This window comes from Mustela putorius, unplaced genomic scaffold, assembly GCF_011764305.1.
Source record: "Mustela putorius furo isolate JIRA1106 unplaced genomic scaffold, ASM1176430v1.1 tig00000179_pilon_pilon_pilon, whole genome shotgun sequence".
NCBI classification, from domain to species: Eukaryota; Metazoa; Chordata; class Mammalia; order Carnivora; family Mustelidae; genus Mustela; species Mustela putorius.
Genome location: NW_025421305.1, coordinates 8,013,138 through 8,031,406, shown reverse-complemented (window position 1 = coordinate 8,031,406; position 18,269 = coordinate 8,013,138). Strand labels below are relative to the sequence as shown.

Genomic DNA, 18,269 nt, shown 5'->3' with positions numbered 1-18,269 from the left:
TGCCCTCCTGCCCCTCCGCCCCGAGTCGTCCTTTTCCAGACGCTCGGGAGGTGATGATTAACTCCGGCCTAGTCTTATCTCCTCCCAGCGCCCCCCGCACCACTCCCCCCCGGGCCCACACCCTCCGCGGCCGTAGTTTTCCGACCGTCCCAAGTGACGTGGGGCGTGTTCACCCCCTGCCCTCGGCGCCGGGAGTCCGCGCCCCGTTTGGAGTCCTCGTTTCTTTCCGCCTGCTGTTTACGGGGACACCCCCCCCGCCGACCCCCCCCCCCCCCGGCACAAAGCCGCCTGTCGCGGGGCGCGCGGCGGCGTGGCGGTCTGGCGAGCCTCGGTGCCTTCGGGCGCGCTTTCCCGTCCGCGTAGCTGCCCGTCGCCGCCCGATCGGCCGCGTGTCCACCCGGCTGTCCCGCAGCGGCCGAGCCCGCCGGCCAGCTCCGCCCAGCCTGACCTCGGGGGCGCTGGTTTCTGCGCACAAAAGTCCCGCGGACTCCGGAGCCACACACTTGAGTGCCACTGCCTGGGAAGGCCTCCGGGGCAGGGAATCCCCCCCCTCCACCCCCAATCCTCCCGCCCGGCTTTAAAGCGCGCACCCGGACGCGCGCGCACGTGCCGCGGGGAAGAAAAATACCACTATGATGAGATGTCTTTAGGGAAGAAATTTAACTTTCCAAAGGGTCTAACGTTTTGAGCGCCGCCGATAGAAGAATCTTGGGGTGGAGGTGGGGCTTGGAAGAGAGAAAATTGGCTGGAGACTGGGGAGGGGATGTTATAACAAAGTTTCACTGTATTTTTAAATATAGAAGCCCTGTGTTTATTACAAAGAAGGGGCAGCTGTGTCAGCAGCATGTGAGCTGTAAATGAAACAAAAGCGTTATCTTAAATGCAAGCTGAAATTAGAAGATGGGGTGAGCTATAATGTTTAGTCCGTTGGGCCTCTGGGAACAATTGGAGAAGGAAGAAGTGGCTCTTGTGGATGGGTTTCTGGCCAGTGCATTGAGAAGAGCAGAAGTGGTGGTTAGTGAGCGCATTTCCAAACTTTTATATTTTAACCGCACAGTGAGTTTTGAAATAATCTGTTAACGTGATGCGCATGATTAAGGATTAATCACTTTTATATTGTAAGTAAACTTCCGTAATTTAAAATATTTTACCTCTTGGTTAGCTGAAATCTTTGAGTATTTACAAGCACCGTCACACGCTTTTGAAAGTTCCCGATGTTCAGGATCGTATTAGTAGGTTTTGGACACAGTACTGAATGGAATTGTATTTTCGCTCCTGCGATTAGCTCGGGATTGACCTTGGGTGAATCTTCCACCTCCTCTGTGCGCATTGTTTACAGCCTAAACTCTTGATAATACATATCTTCAGAAGCTTCGGATAGAGTTGCAAGAATTGAGCAATTCTTGAATAGGTCATGCAAGTGGAAACGTTTTATTTACGTGGGGAAAGTTTCATTTAAATGAAGAGTAGGATTGTGTCATTATTGAGAAACCATTTACTAAAAAACTCCGTCGGAATTTGGAAGGAGGGAAAGACCCCTCTGCCTTGTCTCTGGAGAGGGCTTAATTGTTCTTGACCTTGCATTTTGTGTTGACGTGGTATCATACAGTACCAAGGTGCTAAAATGGATAGGATTTTCAACTGAGCACCCAGGAATTGCAAATAGCTTTGCTTTTTGTATACTTAAAGGATTGCTGAAGGGAGTAGTTTGGTGACAGTATTTTTCAGACTCCTATACTGTGTACCAGGCCAAACAGGGTAAGGCACTATCAGAGTTACAGAACATCACTTTTACTCCCGAGACCTGGCAAAGAGAGGTAGAGGGGAGAGTGTTTGCCTTGAACCTTGAAGAACTGGTTGGATTTCTCCAAGTGGAGAATGTATCTTAAAGCTGAGGGGAGTGGAGGGTGGGGGGCGGGGCTGGAGGAGGAGGCGGAGTCAACGGTATGAAGCTGGCACACTGTCTGAACACAGTGTCTGGAGGAAGAGGCATGGGAGATCAAGCTGGTATGGTAGAAGAGAATTTCACCTTAATAAATTTTGACTAGATAACAGGTTCTTTTATCAAAGGAGTACCATGTATGTAACTAGAGTTTTCAAAACATTTTCTCCTTTGAAAAAACAAATATAGCAGTAATATGTGAAACTTTACTCTGTTAAAAACCTTAAGCAATGTAGAGACTTGTGCCCGTATTTTATGTTCATCAGTTGAATAGTAATTTTTAATTGATAGAATGAGAAAAGCAGTCAGTTAGAATTCATTTTGAAAGAATGAAATCTTGGTTTAAATCATGAGCATTATCTACAACTATATTCTTACTAGCATGCTTTATTGAAAATGACCTTAATATTCTAAGACTGAGCTGCTAGCTTCTCTCAATAAGGCATACACCTTAAATTGGTTAAGGGTCAGTGATAAGTTTATAAGGCTTCATTCTATGTGTTTGTGCCTTGTTACCAAAAAGGCACTGATAGTCATTAGGTGTTTTAGGTGTCCCCTCATGAGCCACAGAGTAAAGGGATACTAATTGAGTGGTATGTATTTGCCCAAGTAGTCTCTAAGATTTGCTGCTCTTAGGCACAATCAGAAGCTATATGACCATTTAGTAAATGTTTACACAGATGAATACCTACATTTAAAGAAACATAAGGGATTAAAAAATGATGGCATTTAAAATCCAAGGACTTTGCCATGGTTGAATATTATCTGGCCTCTATTTACCTCCCCAAATTCATGTCCTCCCTTCTCTGTCTCTTCATTATATATCAGCCACACTGGCTTCCTTTTTGTTCCTTGAACATGCCAAACTTGTTTTCCCACTTTTATTTCTTGGTGTTTCCACTGCCTAGAATATTTCCCCTCCAGCTCTTCATATTTCAGTCAACATCAGTGAGGTCTTTCTGATCACCCTTTTTTTTGTTGTTTATTTTATTCTTTTGTTTTCTCCTTTTTTTCTTAGTACCTGAAATTAACACATTCCCTTGTTTCTGTTTATTTCTTAACCTTTTTTCCCACTAGAGTATAAACTCCTGGAGGGTAAGGATACTGAATAGTGAAATCATTCTTGCTCTTTAAGATTCAAACAATAGTGAAGTAGTTGGAACCCTCATGCAATGCTGGTAGGCTGTAAAATGGTGTGCAGTCTGGAAAACAGGATGACAGTTCCCTCAAAATGTTCAACATGGACTTACCATAGCCAGCCTTTCCATTTGTAGGTATCTACCCAAGAGAAATTAAAACCTGCCTGCACAAAAACTTGTACATGTGTTTATAGCAACATTATTCGTAAGCAGAAAGTAGAAGTGCAAATGCCTATCAACTGAATGAATAAGATGTATCTAAACAGTCAAATGTTATTTGGCAATAAAAGTGAATGAGCCAATACATAACATAATATAGATCAGTTTCAAGATGGTTATGCTAAGCAGAAGAAGCCAACTCAAAAGACCGCATTTTATATGATTCCGTTTATATGAACTGTACATAATGGGCAAATCTAGGAGAGAAAGAGGATAGATTATGGTTGCCTAGTATTGGGAGGTGAAGGGGCAGTAGTTACAGGGGCATGGCTTGGAGTGACTGCTAATGGAGATAAAGGTTTCTTGTTAGAGTGTTTGAAATGTCCTAAAATTAGAATAATGATAATGGTTGCACAACTCAGTAAATAACCTAAACGTTGAATTCTATTCTTTGGGTGAACTATGGTATGTAGAGCATATCAACAAAACTTAAAAGATTGAAGTAATAAAAAGCTTACATAATATTTTGTCTCTGCATTTTATTTTTATCATTTGGATAGTAAGCATTTAAAAATATAAGTGGAATAATTTAACACTGCAGTTCTAGCTCCTTGGATGTAGCAAGTGTTCAGTAAAGAGCTGATGAAGGAGGTTAATCTATACAGATAATTATGATACAATTCATAGTGTGACAGATGATCAGAGGGAACAAAGCCAAGGGTTATATGGCTTGGGGGCCTCCACGATATCACATCTGGAGTCATGTGAAGTGAATGGAAAAAGGCCTCCTATAGGAGGCAACATTTGGGATGGGCTTTGAAGTCTGGTTAGGCATTTTCTGGTGATGATAGAGTGGAAAGCAAGGCATTAAGAAAGAAGCAGGCCAGAGTAGAGGCAGATTAACAGTCACTAGCACATTTTGGCTGAGCTGAGGGTACAAGCAGGATAGGAATTGGAAATAAGGCTGCAAAAATAGATTAGAGCCTGCAGCAGACAATGTTGGTGCTGTCAGATCCCTGGTGTCTTTATCATCCCCCCCCCCAACCAGTTGTATGCCTCGAGTGGTGCTTTTTTACCTGTGGAGAGCTGGAAGTACTTGGGGTTTGTCCCCTTACCTTTAACAACTCTCCACTGAAGACTCTCCAGTCAAGAGAATAACTTTGAAGCAGGGACTTCGATTTGTTCCCTTCTATACCATCAGCGCCTAGAACAGTGCTTGGCACTCAGAGAACATTCAGAATGTATTTGAATGAATGAATGCAAACCAGGAAGTTGGAAGGTCTATTCAAAGTTTATTTTACAGATCCCCTTACCTCTTCCAGAGCACTTAGATAGGAAATTTTGGAAGGTTCTGATTGTGAAGCTCTTTGAATTTGGGGATAAGGAATTTACTTAGCTGGGAAAAGGGATTTCTAGTGATACAAGTTTTTGATGAAACTAATTTGGTGGTAGTGTGCATGATGAACTGGAGGATGGAAGGATTGTGTCTGTAGTGTCCACTCTCATCTGCCCATTCCTGTTTCTGCTCCCACTCTCCCTTTGCATCCGGCCTTAAACAAGGTGGAGTGTCTCCGGAAGTACAGAAATAATCTGATAGCTGTCCTTGTCTCTCTTCTCTCCTTAAATAGGGTGGTAGCAGTGGAATGCAAAGGATGAGATTTAAAAAAAAAAAAAAAAAAAAAAAAAGTAAAATGGAAGAAAAAATTGAAGATGCCAGGAAGTAAATACTCCTAAAAGAAATAGGGAGGTTACAAAGCATAAATATGTATTTATTTGTTTATTTATTTGGAGAGAACAGGCAACTGTTACTCCTAGGGTTGGTCAGACAGTAAACTACTACTGCCCACCTTTATGTGTATGTGTGTGTGGCATTTTGAATACTAAAACTGTACATTGAATCCAGAGACAAATTTAAATGAGACTGCCACCCTGTGGACTTAGATGACCTAATATCATCAAGAATCCTAATAAAACCTCACTCATTTGAAATTCACTATTTTCGAACTCATCATGGTTCTTCTCTGTTGTTACATGTGGGTTGGAAGGTTGAAATTTGTTTCCTGAACTTTTTCTGAGGCTTTTAAATAAAGGAAATTTAAAATACAGTCAATAGTCTTTAAAAGTTGCTAGGATAGGCTCCTGGGTGGCTCATTGGGTTAAGTCTGCCTTCAGCTCAGGTCATGATCTCAGGGTCCTGGGATTGAGCCCTGCATTGGGCTCTCTGCTCAGCAGGAAGCCTGCTTCCTCTGCACTCTCTGCCTGCCTCTCTGCCCCTCTCTGCTTGTGATCTCTCGTTCTGTCAAATAAATAAATAATTTTTTTTAAAAAAAGTTGCCAAGAGGGGTGCCTGGGTGGCTCAGTGGGTTAAAGCCTCTGTCTTCAGCTCAGATCATGATTGCAGGGTCCTGGGATCAAGTGCTAGTCTGCAGCTCCCTCTGCCTGCAGTTCTCCCTGCTTGTGCCTGTTCGCTTGCTCTCTCTCTCTCTGATAAATAAATAAATCTTAAAAAAAAAAAAAAAAGTGGCATGTTGTAAAATAGTCTTTTTCCCCCTTCTATTGTACTAATTTTTTTTTTTTTAAGATTTTATTTATTTGACAGAGGTCACAGGCGGAGAGGCAGGTGGTGGGCTGCTGAGCAGGGAGCCTGATGTGGAGCTCCATCCCAGGACCTGGAGATCATGACCTGAGTCAAAGGCAGAGGCTTAACCCACTGAGCCACCCAGGCACCCCTGTACTAATTTTTTCATCCTATGTTATAATACATATGGTACTGCTTTTGACCATTGTAGCTCTTGAGAAATATTTGAAAACTCTCTACCCTCCCTCTTTTCTTTGGCTAAGTGAAAGTGACTTCCTTCTTATTTTTTTATAGAGCTGGATTTTATTGTTAGAAATTGTCCAGGCTTTGATAAATTGCCTTAAGTGTATTTATGTAAATAATTTAGATTTTATTCAGTGTTAGTTATTTAGAAGGGCAGTCTGCTCACAAATTAAACTGGTAAACTAATTTGACTCAAAATGAAATAGTGATTGTGAAAGACTTTCTTGGTCTCTGCAACTCAGGCAATGGTTCTGTCTAGAACTCGAGAAAATAAAACTTTCCCAGCAGAAGAGCTGTTTACAACTCGATGTTGTAAATGGCTTATATTCCCTGAGGTGTCAGGAGGGGTGGAGTAGCTGTTTAGCACTTGAAATTTGTATTAACAGTAAAGCAGAAGTGGGCTGAAGCAGCATTCTGAGGTCAGCAATGGTGCATTCTTTCTGAATGTGGTTTCTAGACTGAGGAGGAGAATGGTTGAAGTATCAACTGGACTCCTCGCCCTTCAGTTACCTGATACTTCCTCTTAGGAACCTTATATTTTGGTAATGAAGAGATTTTCAAATAGAATAGTAATGATTTTAAGTAACTCATTATTTCCTTGAGTTTTTCTGAAAAGTGTAGCATGACATATATCATGATATCCTTTAAATGGTTTCATTTAACTATTCCAAAGTAAAGGAATGGGACTGGGGGGTGACTTGTATACATTTTTTTGCAACATTTATATCTTATATTCTACAGTTGATGTATACTCTAGTTTATATGAAGTAGATGATGAATCGTGGAAATGCAGATGTTTATCTAGGTTTACAAGGTACATTGCTATTAAAAAGCAGTATTATTTAAATATCGTTTAGGTATGGAAAGTAACTTTTGAGATACTTCATGGTTCATTTGCTCCTTTCCTAAGTATTGGGACCAAGAACCAGTAAAGTTGGGGAGGTATTTGTTTTTTAATCTTTAATGGTTTCATTATCGTATTGGCTTTAAAACTGTAAATGACATTGTACTTATATAAAGAAAATTTTAATTTGATCTTTAGTTTGCTGTTTGTTATTGTATAGTATTTGCCTTTTTATGCTGGAATGGTGATTACTTTAGGATTAATGGTAGCTAGCGTTTCCTTTTACTTTTCACATCTGGCTTCATTTTCACAAATGTAAAAATAAATATTTTGTTCTCTGAAAAGTAATTCCAGTATAGGTGACTTGAATTTTGTTAAAGAAGTAACATCTGTTTCATAAATTTTATGTGCGCACCTGTGTTTGCAAATTCAAAATTTTATTTTTGAATGAAGACTACTCACTATTAAATAACTTTGATTTAAAACCTTTTTTGCTTTGTTTTAGATCTCTGGGAAGGTACTTCGCTAGTGAAGTGTCCAGACAATCCTTCTAAACAATCTTAAATCTTTCTTTGTAGTTTAAATCTCTTAATTTAGTTAAACTCTCTTTTGGATTTAAAATCCCAAACCTAGGATACATTTCTGATTTAGGATGTGTTGATATATTGCTTTGTATATAACTTTTCATCTGTTCCCAGATTTAATTAAACATTTAATTTGAACTTTCAAGATTGTAATGGGATTTGTTTTACCCTAGCTTTCCTGATGTCTGTAATTTATCACTGATACTCCCTTGTGCTACGGCATGCAGATGACTCAATTAACTGGGAAGGTTAGGGCCCTGCCACTCAATCTCCCACTGAGCAGGGTGGGCACTGACCCAGTTGTAAGAGCTGAAGTAGGAAGTAAGAATGTGACTGGAAGAGACTGACAGCAGACAGGGTCCTAGCAGTCTGAGAAGATACACAGGTGTGGCTAAGGGTGAGGGGAAGTATCAGGATGGAAGGAAGAACATAGTTAAGTTCCTTGAGTTCCAAGCAGGCAGTTGTCATCAGGGAATTTCAGATATGAGTAGGGAAGCCATTTCTTTGTTTTCCCTTGTTTTTTTGTTTTGTTTTTGTTTTTGTTTTGTGGGTTTTTTGCCACTGCACATGAACCACAATTTTACTGTTCTTTAAAATCCTGCTTTCAAAGACTGTCTCTTTTCTATTTTCATTAGCTTCTGGAATGTCTTGGGTTAGTTTAGGGGTGCATGTTTTAATGGGACTTGTTACCACAGCTTTGTAGGAAAAAGAAAGCACTTGAAGTTTATAAAAAAAGCAAAGCCTCACAATCATTAGAATGGCTGCTATAGAAAGAAAAGGAAATAACAAGTGTTGGAGAGAATGTGGAGAAATTAGAGTCCTTGTATACTATTCATGGGAATGTAACATGGTACATACAGCCACTATGGAAAGCATTATGGTGGTTCCTCAAAAAAAAAAAAAAACAAACAAACAATTACTGTATGATCCAGCAATCCCATTTCTAGCTATATACCCCAAAGAATTAAAAGGAGAGTCTCAAGGAGGCTCTGTACATCCATTTACACAGCAACATTATTCACAACACACAAAAAGTAGAAATAACCCAAGTGTTCTTCGGTGCATTAATGGATAAACAAAATGTGTATACATACAGTGGAATATTTTTCATCTTAAAAAGGAAGGATATCCTGCAATTTGCTACAACATGGGTGAACCTGGGGGACATCATACTAAGTGAAATAAAATAGTCACAGAAAAATAAATACTGCGTGATTCCACTTATTTGTGGTATCAAGTATAATCGAAATCATAGAGGCAGAAATTAGAATGATGACTGCTAGGGGTTGGGGGAAGAGGGAATTGGGATTTGTTTAGTGGATATAGAGTTTCAGTTTTGTAAGATGAAAAGAATTCTGGAGATTGGTTGCACAACAGTATGATTATACTTATTGCCACTAAACTGTACACTTAAAAATGGTTATGATGGTAAATTTTACATTATGTATATTTTTCCATAGGTTTTTTTTAAAGGAAAACTTGAATTTATATTTGGATATTAAAGTTGTAAGATTATAAAAACCTCTGTGATGAGACTGAGGCTATTTGGTGGATATTCACGTATTAGTTGCCGAATACCTGGATAGAACCATGAAAAATGCAGACAAGATCCTCATGAAGCTTACAGTTTAGAGCAGGAGACAACTGTTGCATATGGGGGAGACCCTTGACAGAGTAGGGGGAGGGGCTACATTGAAAAGGCTTCTCCAAGAAGATGACATTTAAATGGAGATGTGGTGGATGAGTATGCTTAGTGGCTAGGAAGGAAAGGGTGGGGAGGCAGGAGGGAGTAGTATTTTGGAAAAAGCTCCAAAGCAAGGAAAGGAACAGTCTCCTTTGGAAGGTGAAAGAAGATCCTGAGGGCTGTGATGTGTGAAAAGTTGGGGGAGGTGACCAGGGCATGTATCAGATCATTGAAGTCACTGTAGGCCACCACAAGAATTTTGAGTGTTGAGGCACCTGGGTGGCTCTGATGCTTGAGCGTCCCGACTTTGGCTCAGGTCATCATCTCCAGGTCCCAGGATGAAGTGGAGCTCCCTGCTTAGAGGGGAGGCTACTTCTCCCTCTTCCTCTACCTCTCCGCCTACTTATGCACTGTCTCTCTCTGTATCTCTCTGTCTCAAATGAATAAATTAAAAAATCTTAAAAAAAAAAAAAAAGGATTTGAATGTTATCTTAAGCAGAGATGGCAGATGTAGATGGGCTTAAACCAGGGAGTAGGGAGGTAATGTGGAGTGGGAGTAAGGAGAAAAATCCTGTATCTTCTCTTCCGTGTAGGTTTTAAATATGAATTACCTACTTAATCTGGAGCTTGAATGCCAAAGGGAAAAATGGTTCATTTATATTTATTCGGATGATATATTGGTTGCCAGTGTGACCTGTTGATGTGCTAAAACCTCAAGAGTAAATTTAAGGGGATTGTCAAGGACAATCATGAACATCTATGAAATGTCAAGGGCAATTGAGCAGAGGTGATTTTCACCTTTATTCTCTGATTTGGTAGTTGAAACCCCAGAAATGGATGGATTTGCCCAGGGAGAGTTTGGAGAGGAGTGCTTTCGGTGGAATCTTTAGAACTTCTCTGTGTTCAGTGACGAGGTGGTGGAGTGGGGCAGAGAAGACTAAGAAAAAGTACTCCAGAATTGACGGAAAACCAAGAGAGAGCATTTATTAGGTCTAACAAAACAAGTTCCAAAATCATTAATTGTTTTTCACCCTGTGTGGTCATTAACTTATAGATTTAGTGGTTTAATAGGGGTATAATTCATTTTGATTAGATTCAATTCGATTCGATTAGAATGAATTAAAAAATGGGTAGAAAGTGAAGAAATGGAATATAGACAAATCTTTGAGGAAGTTTGGTTGTGAAGGGAGTGAGAAAAGTGGTAGATGGGTTTAGGGTTATCCAGTGATTGGAGTTGTTCCTATGGAAAAGTCTGAATTTAAAGAATATCTTTTTTGGATCTATGAAATGTTTGAAAAACACATTACACACCTTGCCCTAAATAGGATTTACCCAATGCAAATATGACCTTCTCATGGATTTAATCTAGATATGGTAATATGGAATTACATATATACAGGGCAGTCAGGTTTCTGGAGGTATGGAGGTCTCTCTGTCACTATACTAATTTATGGTCCTCAGGGAAGTAAAAAATAGAGAATCCTGAGTCCCACTTAATCAGTTTTAACCTTAGGTGTAGGACTCAGGAATGTGTGTTTGCACGGTGCACATGTCTTTAGAGGATTCTCATGCATCTCTTCTGCGAATGGCCTTGGAGAAAGTTGCTCTGAGAATCCTTTACTTTGAAATGTTCTGCTTTTTAATAGCTCTAGCATGACTTAAATGAGATGTAGGGCAAGCACTGAGGAAGGAAAGATTTTCAAAATTTTGTCTTCTGGTATGATTGGGTAGTAGTAAAAGTTTTTAGTGTATTAGGATGAAACTAGCTTGATCCTTTTTCCTGATTGTAAAAGTGGTAACATGTTCAGTGTCAGTACTTCCGCTTTTCTTGTTTCTTCCCTCCTTGCACTCTAAGAAGCGTGGTGCTTACTCCTACTGAATTGCCTTTGTTTGCTCCTAGAACTTCCTCTACTAATAATATTCCATAGCCTCCGCTGTATATGGCGGGTTCCTATCATTCAGGTCTCAAAGCAGCTGTCACATTTTCAGAGAGGCTGTCAAAGTAGGTTTTCTTGGTCACTATGTCACTTTGCTGATTTCCTTCATATGTGGACAGGGACTCTGCCTGAATTGTTAACATGAATCTATAGGTAAACTGTATCCTGAGTCTATACAGCATGTAGAAACTAGTTAAATACTGGAAAACAAATAATAAAGATCATAAAAACCTTAACAGTATTAATACTGTTAACTTTCAGTTAACTGTAACTTCAGATGTTGGAATGTGGACCACAGATGCATAAATGTTGATTGTACGTGACATAGACTGTTTGTAACTTGTATATTTCACTTAAGTGTATTCTGGAGATGTTTTCATGTCTACACCATTTTATACAGATAATCATTCTTAACAGCTGAGTGATACGGTATGTTCAATATGATGAGGTACAGTCCCTATAACATCTGATTTGCCTGACGGTCCTTTTTTTTTTTTTTTTTATAATTTTGAATGATAGTGCTGAATTTCTATCTACATCTTTGTTTTTTTGTTAGAACAAATGCTTATGATTGAAATTGCTGGGTGAGAGGATCTATACATTAAACCTTTTTGATTGTGAAATTGCCTGCTGGAATGATATTCTTTTACTCTCATGAATAGCCTATGAGACGATTTATTTCCCCTGGACCCCCTCTAATTATTTTACTCTTTGCTATTTTAATAGGGGAAAATGGTATTGTTTTTCTGCTTTAAGGTTCAAGAATGAGTATCTTTGAACATTCTCTGTTGTGTTTGGCCACATTTCTTTTGTGAAGTGCATATATATATTCATGCTCAGTGCCCAATTTTTCTGTTAGAGTGTTTGATTCTATAATAGTAGTTTTTTTCTCTTGTATTTTACTACACAGGTTTTTAAATATACAGCAAAGATGAATTTTGCTCATGTATCTGCCATCTAGTTTTTATCATTAACATTTTATAATATTTGCCTTATCACACATTTATCCTTTTATCAAAAGTAAATTGCAGGTATTAGTACTTTTCCATCCAAATACTTTAACATGCTTGGCATTGACTATAGATTCCATGTTTGTTTAGTTATTTTTTTCTTTTGATGTAAAGTTCATATAAAATTAAATGCATGAAACTTTTTACTTTAAATGTTTTATTTTTTTAAAGACTTTATTTGTCAGAGCAAGAGAGAGCACGCGCGCACAGCAGCAGGGAAAGTGGGAGCCAGAGGGAGAAGCAGGCTCCCCACTGAGCAAGGAGCTGGTCTGCTTGTCCCTCTTTCTTTGCCCTACTCATGCTTTCTGCCTCTCTCTCAAATAAATAAAATCTTGAAAAGAAAATAAAACAGAATCGGATGTTTATTGATCAAGATTTTTTTATTTGAGAACACACACATGAACACACACACACGTGGGGAGGAGGAGGGGGAAGAGGGAAAGAACCTCAAGCAGACTCTGTGCTGAGTGTAGAGCCTGTGACAGGGCTGGATCCCAACCCTGAGATCATGACCTGAGCTGAAATCAAGTTTGACACTTAAATGGACTGAGCCACCCAAGGGCCCCACTGTTCAAAATTTTGATGAGGAGGCCAAGGCTGTCTTCTGTCAGTGAGCCCATGGAGGCAGCTCCACATTGTAGGGTCTTTCATACGCACCCACAAGATGTTGCCTGATAGTTCTAGTTTTGATTTTGTAAGAGGAGCATGAACTTTATTTTTCATAAAGTATTTGCTGGATTTCAATGTATGTATTTGGCTGTGGAAGCCAAACCAAAGACTAGCTTTTTTTTTCTTTTCTTTTTTATAGGACTTTTGGTCACATATACCCCTTGTATTTCCTTTGCCTTAGCTTTGGTTATAGTGGTTTTAAATTTTTACGTAGTCAGATGTCATCATTTTCCTTGTATTTTTACTCCCTTTTATGTCAGACATAGGAAGACATTCCTTACCAAATAATATACAGGTGTTTATATTTTCTTCTGGTGCTTTTCCTTTTATTACGTTTGAATATCTATTAGGAAGAATGTGGTATAGGGATTTTTTAAAGAAGATTAGCAGTGGTTTGAGATCATCAGCATATACTGTCTAATGAACAGTCTTCTCTTCTGTATACCTTTTTCTGATACAAAATAGAATTTAATGTTTTATTGATGCCATTTTTTAGTAAAGATTTAATTTTTAAGTAATCTCTGCACCCAGCGTGGGGCTTGAACTCACAACCCAAGATTAAGAGTTGCATGCTCCACTGACTGAGCCAGCCAAGTGTCCCTGATGTCATTTTTATTATAATCTATGTTTGCAAATAGTATCTGCTTTCTGTTTTTGAGAGTATCAATTTTTTTTTTTTTTAATTCGGCTCCATTCTGGGCTCCAACTCACAATCCCAAGATCAAGACCTCAGCTGAGATGAGGAGTCGGATGCTTCACTGACTGAAGCAGCCAGGCACCCCAAGAGTTTGAGATGTCTTTAAAAAAAAAAAAATCCTATTCTATTTAATCTCTCTTATTCCTACATTTAGATACTTGAGATAATTTATTGCCCACAGGCACATTCTCTTTCACTATTTCTTTTTTATGGTTTCATCACTTTTCTTATATATTGTTTCATTCAGCTGACCTTTAGCGGAGTCTTGAAGAATGGGGAGAAAGGATAGTAGGGAAACAGTAGGAAGAGTCAAGGCTGAGAGAGGTTGGTAAGTCGTGGAGACTGACTTTTCTGACTTTTAATTGTCTGAATTCTTAATCTGTAAAGCAGATTATGCATGTTTATTTTAGCATCCTTAAATTTGGGAAATGTATATTAAGGTGGCTCAAACTAAATTCCAAAGTTCAAAATATTTATGAGATTTTTAAAGTTTGGGGTGTTATCAAAATGGCATAGAATTCCACAGTGAGGGTGGTTTTTAATCCTGGCTTTAAAGGAGCAAGTCATAATTTTTGAGCAACTAAGTGTATCCCCTATATTACTCTTTTTTACGACTGGGTGATTCTTCAGACCAGAGCTGACTCAGCAGGGGAGAGATGCATACTCTAGGGTGGCCCACATGGCTGGGGGTCTGTCTGTGCAGCTCTCATACCATCGTGGTGGCAAGAGGGATCCCAGCAGCATGAGAGGGTAAGCCCCTGTGTCCTTATCCTTTTTAGACCTGTGCTTGTGTCTTATTCTTATTCCATTGACCACCGCATATTTAAGGGATGGAGAAATAGACTGTGCTTCTCTATAGAAGAAGAGGCAGAGTCATATTTCAAACTTAGAAGTCTGAACAGCTTAGTACCTATTAGTACAGTGGTTTACCACAGGAAGTGAAGGAGTTAGCTACCTGGATATCTAACAGAACAGCCTCCCCGGTAGTGAGAAGACGCTGTGCACAGACCTGGAGGGGAATAATGCTTAAGATGTTCCTCGGATAGCAAGGAGAGGTCAGTGGGACTAGAAGACAGGGAGTGAGCTGAAAGTAGGAAGAGATACAATCATAGAGGTTGGGGCCAGGGTAGGATCTTGTCCTTGTAAGCTCTTATGAAGACTTATTTTTTGTGTGAAAAAAAGAGCTAAGGGGAGTTTTAAGGTAGAAGAGTGATATTATCTGGCTTGTGTTTTAAATAGATTACTGCTGGCTGCTGCTTTGAGACTAGATTGTAGGGAAAGAAGAACAGAAGCAGGAGGGCTCCTGAGGCTGCTGCAGATTAAGAGCACACAATGGCTTGCAGCACGATAATGACAATGAAGCGGAGTGATTCTAGGATTCTATGTATGTTTTGAAGATTGAGCCAGCGGGATTTTTGGATATGACTGTAGGACAGAAAGAAGAGTCAGTAACCAAGGCTTTTGGTGTGAGCAGCTAGAAGTATTCACTGTCTACCAAGACTGGAGAAAACTGGATAGAGTAGGTGTTGGAGAGAAGACCAGAAATTCAGATTTGGATATGTTAAGTTTGAGAAGACTGTGACATTTTTGGAGGTGTCAGGTTGGGTTAAGAGTCTGGAGTTCAGGAGCAACACCTGGAGATAGAAATTTGTGAGAACATGGGGGTGCCGAGGTGGCTCAGATGGTTAAGTGTCTGATTCTTGGTCTCAGCTCAGGTCTTGATCTTGAGGTTGTGAGTTCAGGCCCCACCTTGGGCTCTAAGCTGGTAAAAAAGAGGAAAAAAAGAAGGAAATTTGAGAACATTGAAATACTGAGAGCATTGTGTATATCTAAGAAGTATTTCCTAAAATGACTATAAATATAAAATACTTCTAAGTTTTAAAGTTTCATTTGTACCACGGGTATGGTTTGAAGTAGGGAAGAAGAGAAGCAGAGCAGTTTAGCTGGAGCTGAAGTGTATCCTTGGTGATGACAGTAAACTGAGAGTTTAAAGAAGTTGTTAATTGTTCCATCTGTACAGTATTATGAAACATGAAAGCCTGTAGGCTAAGTATCTTATTTGAATATTCCTTTTTACTGAAACATTTACCAGTTTGTTTCTAATTAGGGAAGTTTATTGACAGAGGGCTGCGTAAGTAAACACCTGAAAGGGACAGAAGATCAAAAGTTGAGGGAAAGGACCATGATTAGATAATCTGTTGTACTCTTTTGAGAGGTTTTTTTGTTCACTCCTTTGCTCTCTGTGTCTGTCTCTCTCCCTTTAACTTTCTTCATTGTCTATTAACATAATGAGATGTTCAGGTGTAAGCGTGGGGACTAACCCAGAAACTGTCCTCTCTTAACAAATGTAAAGCTTGCTGCTCAGGCCTCAATCTCCAGACAGGGCTGCAGACCAAGGCTTAACCAACCCATTCATAGATCCTGGACCGTTCAGGAAAATGCGGAAGGGACCTTAGTTTTTGTGTAATTGAGGCGTATACAGAAATGACCTGAGAATGGTTTGGCTTGTGTGGAAGAGAAAAAAACAGATTTATCATTGAGCCAATATTTAGTTCAACTTCCAAATATTTTCATTCAGCAAATATTTATTACCATACTATTGTGGGGTCAGGAATGCTATCAGGCTAAAATAAATGACCAGAGAGACATGTAAACAAATGATTAAAAAAAAAAAAAAAACAACCCAAACGCCATGTTCTTCACCAGATATTCCAACAGAGTAGCAGGAGGAGTTATGAAGGAAATCTGTTCACTTTTAGGTTCTCAAAACCTATTGGGAGTGCTTTGTACATTTTAACAATGCTTAAGTGTATATGTGAATGCATAAGCAATGTGATTCATATGTCTGTTAGATAATTTACAAAATACAGACGGAGGTACAAAGGAGAAAATGACCAGTTCCTCCTCGTAAAGATGGAGAGAAGGGCTTTGCAGGAGATTCAGTGGGTAGAAAGGCCAACAAATACGGAGTTAGAAAGCATGACATGCTCTGAATAAGTTCAGCAGAGTTGGATTGTGGGGTGTATGTTAGGAGGTAAAAAGGCCACAAGTGAAGCTACTATAGGATAGACCAAAATCAAGATGCAGAAGTATCTTGTATTGGGGGCACATTGTTGGCTCAGTTGGTTAAGTGTCAGAGTCTTGATCTCACTCAGGTCTTGATCTCGGGGTTGTGCGTTCAAACCCTACATGAGGCTCCACACCCAGCTACTTCAATAAAATCTTGTACTGGAATTTATTCTGTGAGTATTACAAGGCTATTGAAAGTTCTTTTAAATAGGAGTATTAAGGGATGCCTGGGTGGCTCAGTTGGTTAAGCAGCTGCCTTCGGCTCAGGTCATGATCCCAGCGTCCTGGGATCGAGTCCCACATCGGGCTCCTTGCTCTGCAGGGAGCCTGCTTCTCCCTCTGACTCTGCCTTCCACTCTGTCTGCCTGTGCTCACTCTGGCTCGCTCTCTCTCTGACAAATAAATAAATAAAATCTTAAAAAAAAAATTTAAATAGGAGTATTAAAAGAATAGGTAGAATGAACAAATGAATAGGTAGAATTCATGAGAAATTCTTAAAAACACAAAGTCATTCTTGAATTAGGAAACCAAAGTTGATAGAATTTTTAAAAAGTTACAAACATATATAACTGGAAGTAAGTACTACAGGTAAGGGTTATATCATTTATGGTAGAATCTGTTTTATCCCTTTCAGATTACCTATATGATCTTAGTGTAGGTATAACCTAAACTAGATGATCAAACTTACACTAAGGTAATCAAAATATGCAGGATGGCATTGGTTGGTTTGGGGAAGAGAAAGAATATATTTTTGCCTTATGAGATTATTGCAAACATTAACTTTTTTCTTTATTAAAAATTCTATTTATTTAAGAGAGAGTGTGCATGCAAGCACAGTGGGGAGGAGTAGAGGGAGAGAATCTGAAATCTCTGATGGTTTCTTGTCTTTTTTGACTCTGACACTTCAGAGTACTGCTCAGGTGTTTTGTAGAATGTCCCTCAATTTGATATTACCTTCTATTTTCTCATGATTATGAACTGGAGTAATGACTTTTTGGGCTTTTGGATTTTTAACATAATTATAACATAAAATTACCCTTTGTTCAGCATATAGTTCTATGAGTTCTAACACATGTATAAATTTGTGTAGCCACCACTATAATCAGGATATAGAGAAATTCAGTCTCCCCTCAAAACTATTGTGTTCTTCTGTCACACCCTACCCCCTAATTCGTGCCCCTATTACCACTGATCAGTTCTTCGTCATTATAGATTTGTGTCTTGGAGAAAGTCATATAATTGGAATCATAGAAGATATAACCTTTGACACTGGCTTCTTGGACTCATCAGAATGCTTTTGAGAATCCTCTAAGTTGTGTTTAATTAATAGTTATTCCATTTTCTTTCTGAGTATGAAGGTACTGTTAGAATGTTTATCTCTTCCCCCTCCTCCTTTTTTGATAAGTAATTGAGAAATATCATGTCCTTCTGGCACTATAATAAGCAATTTAAATGATTTTTTTGTGTGTGAAATAGGGATTATCATTTTTCCCCATTACAGAAGTGAAAACATAGGCGTGGAGCTAAAGTAGCCCTAGGTCATACAACTAGTTAATAGTGGAGCTGGGGCCCAAACCTAGGTCACCTGCTCTAAAGCCCATGCTTTTGGACTATGTGGTTAGTTGCTAATCGTCAGCAATATAATTAAGAGCAATTGAAGTTCTTGTTTAACATAACATAAAGTTCCTCTTCTTTTTTGTTTATATTTAGTTCT

The 18,269-nt window shown here is 39.2% G+C and overlaps 1 protein-coding gene across 3 annotated transcripts in view; it reads left to right on the top strand.

The window, feature by feature from the left end:
- The window catches only part of ELF1 (E74 like ETS transcription factor 1), a 106,471-nt gene that overhangs the window by 808 nt on the left and 87,394 nt on the right, over window positions 1-18,269 (top strand). The gene's annotated exons all lie outside the window — the stretch shown is intronic.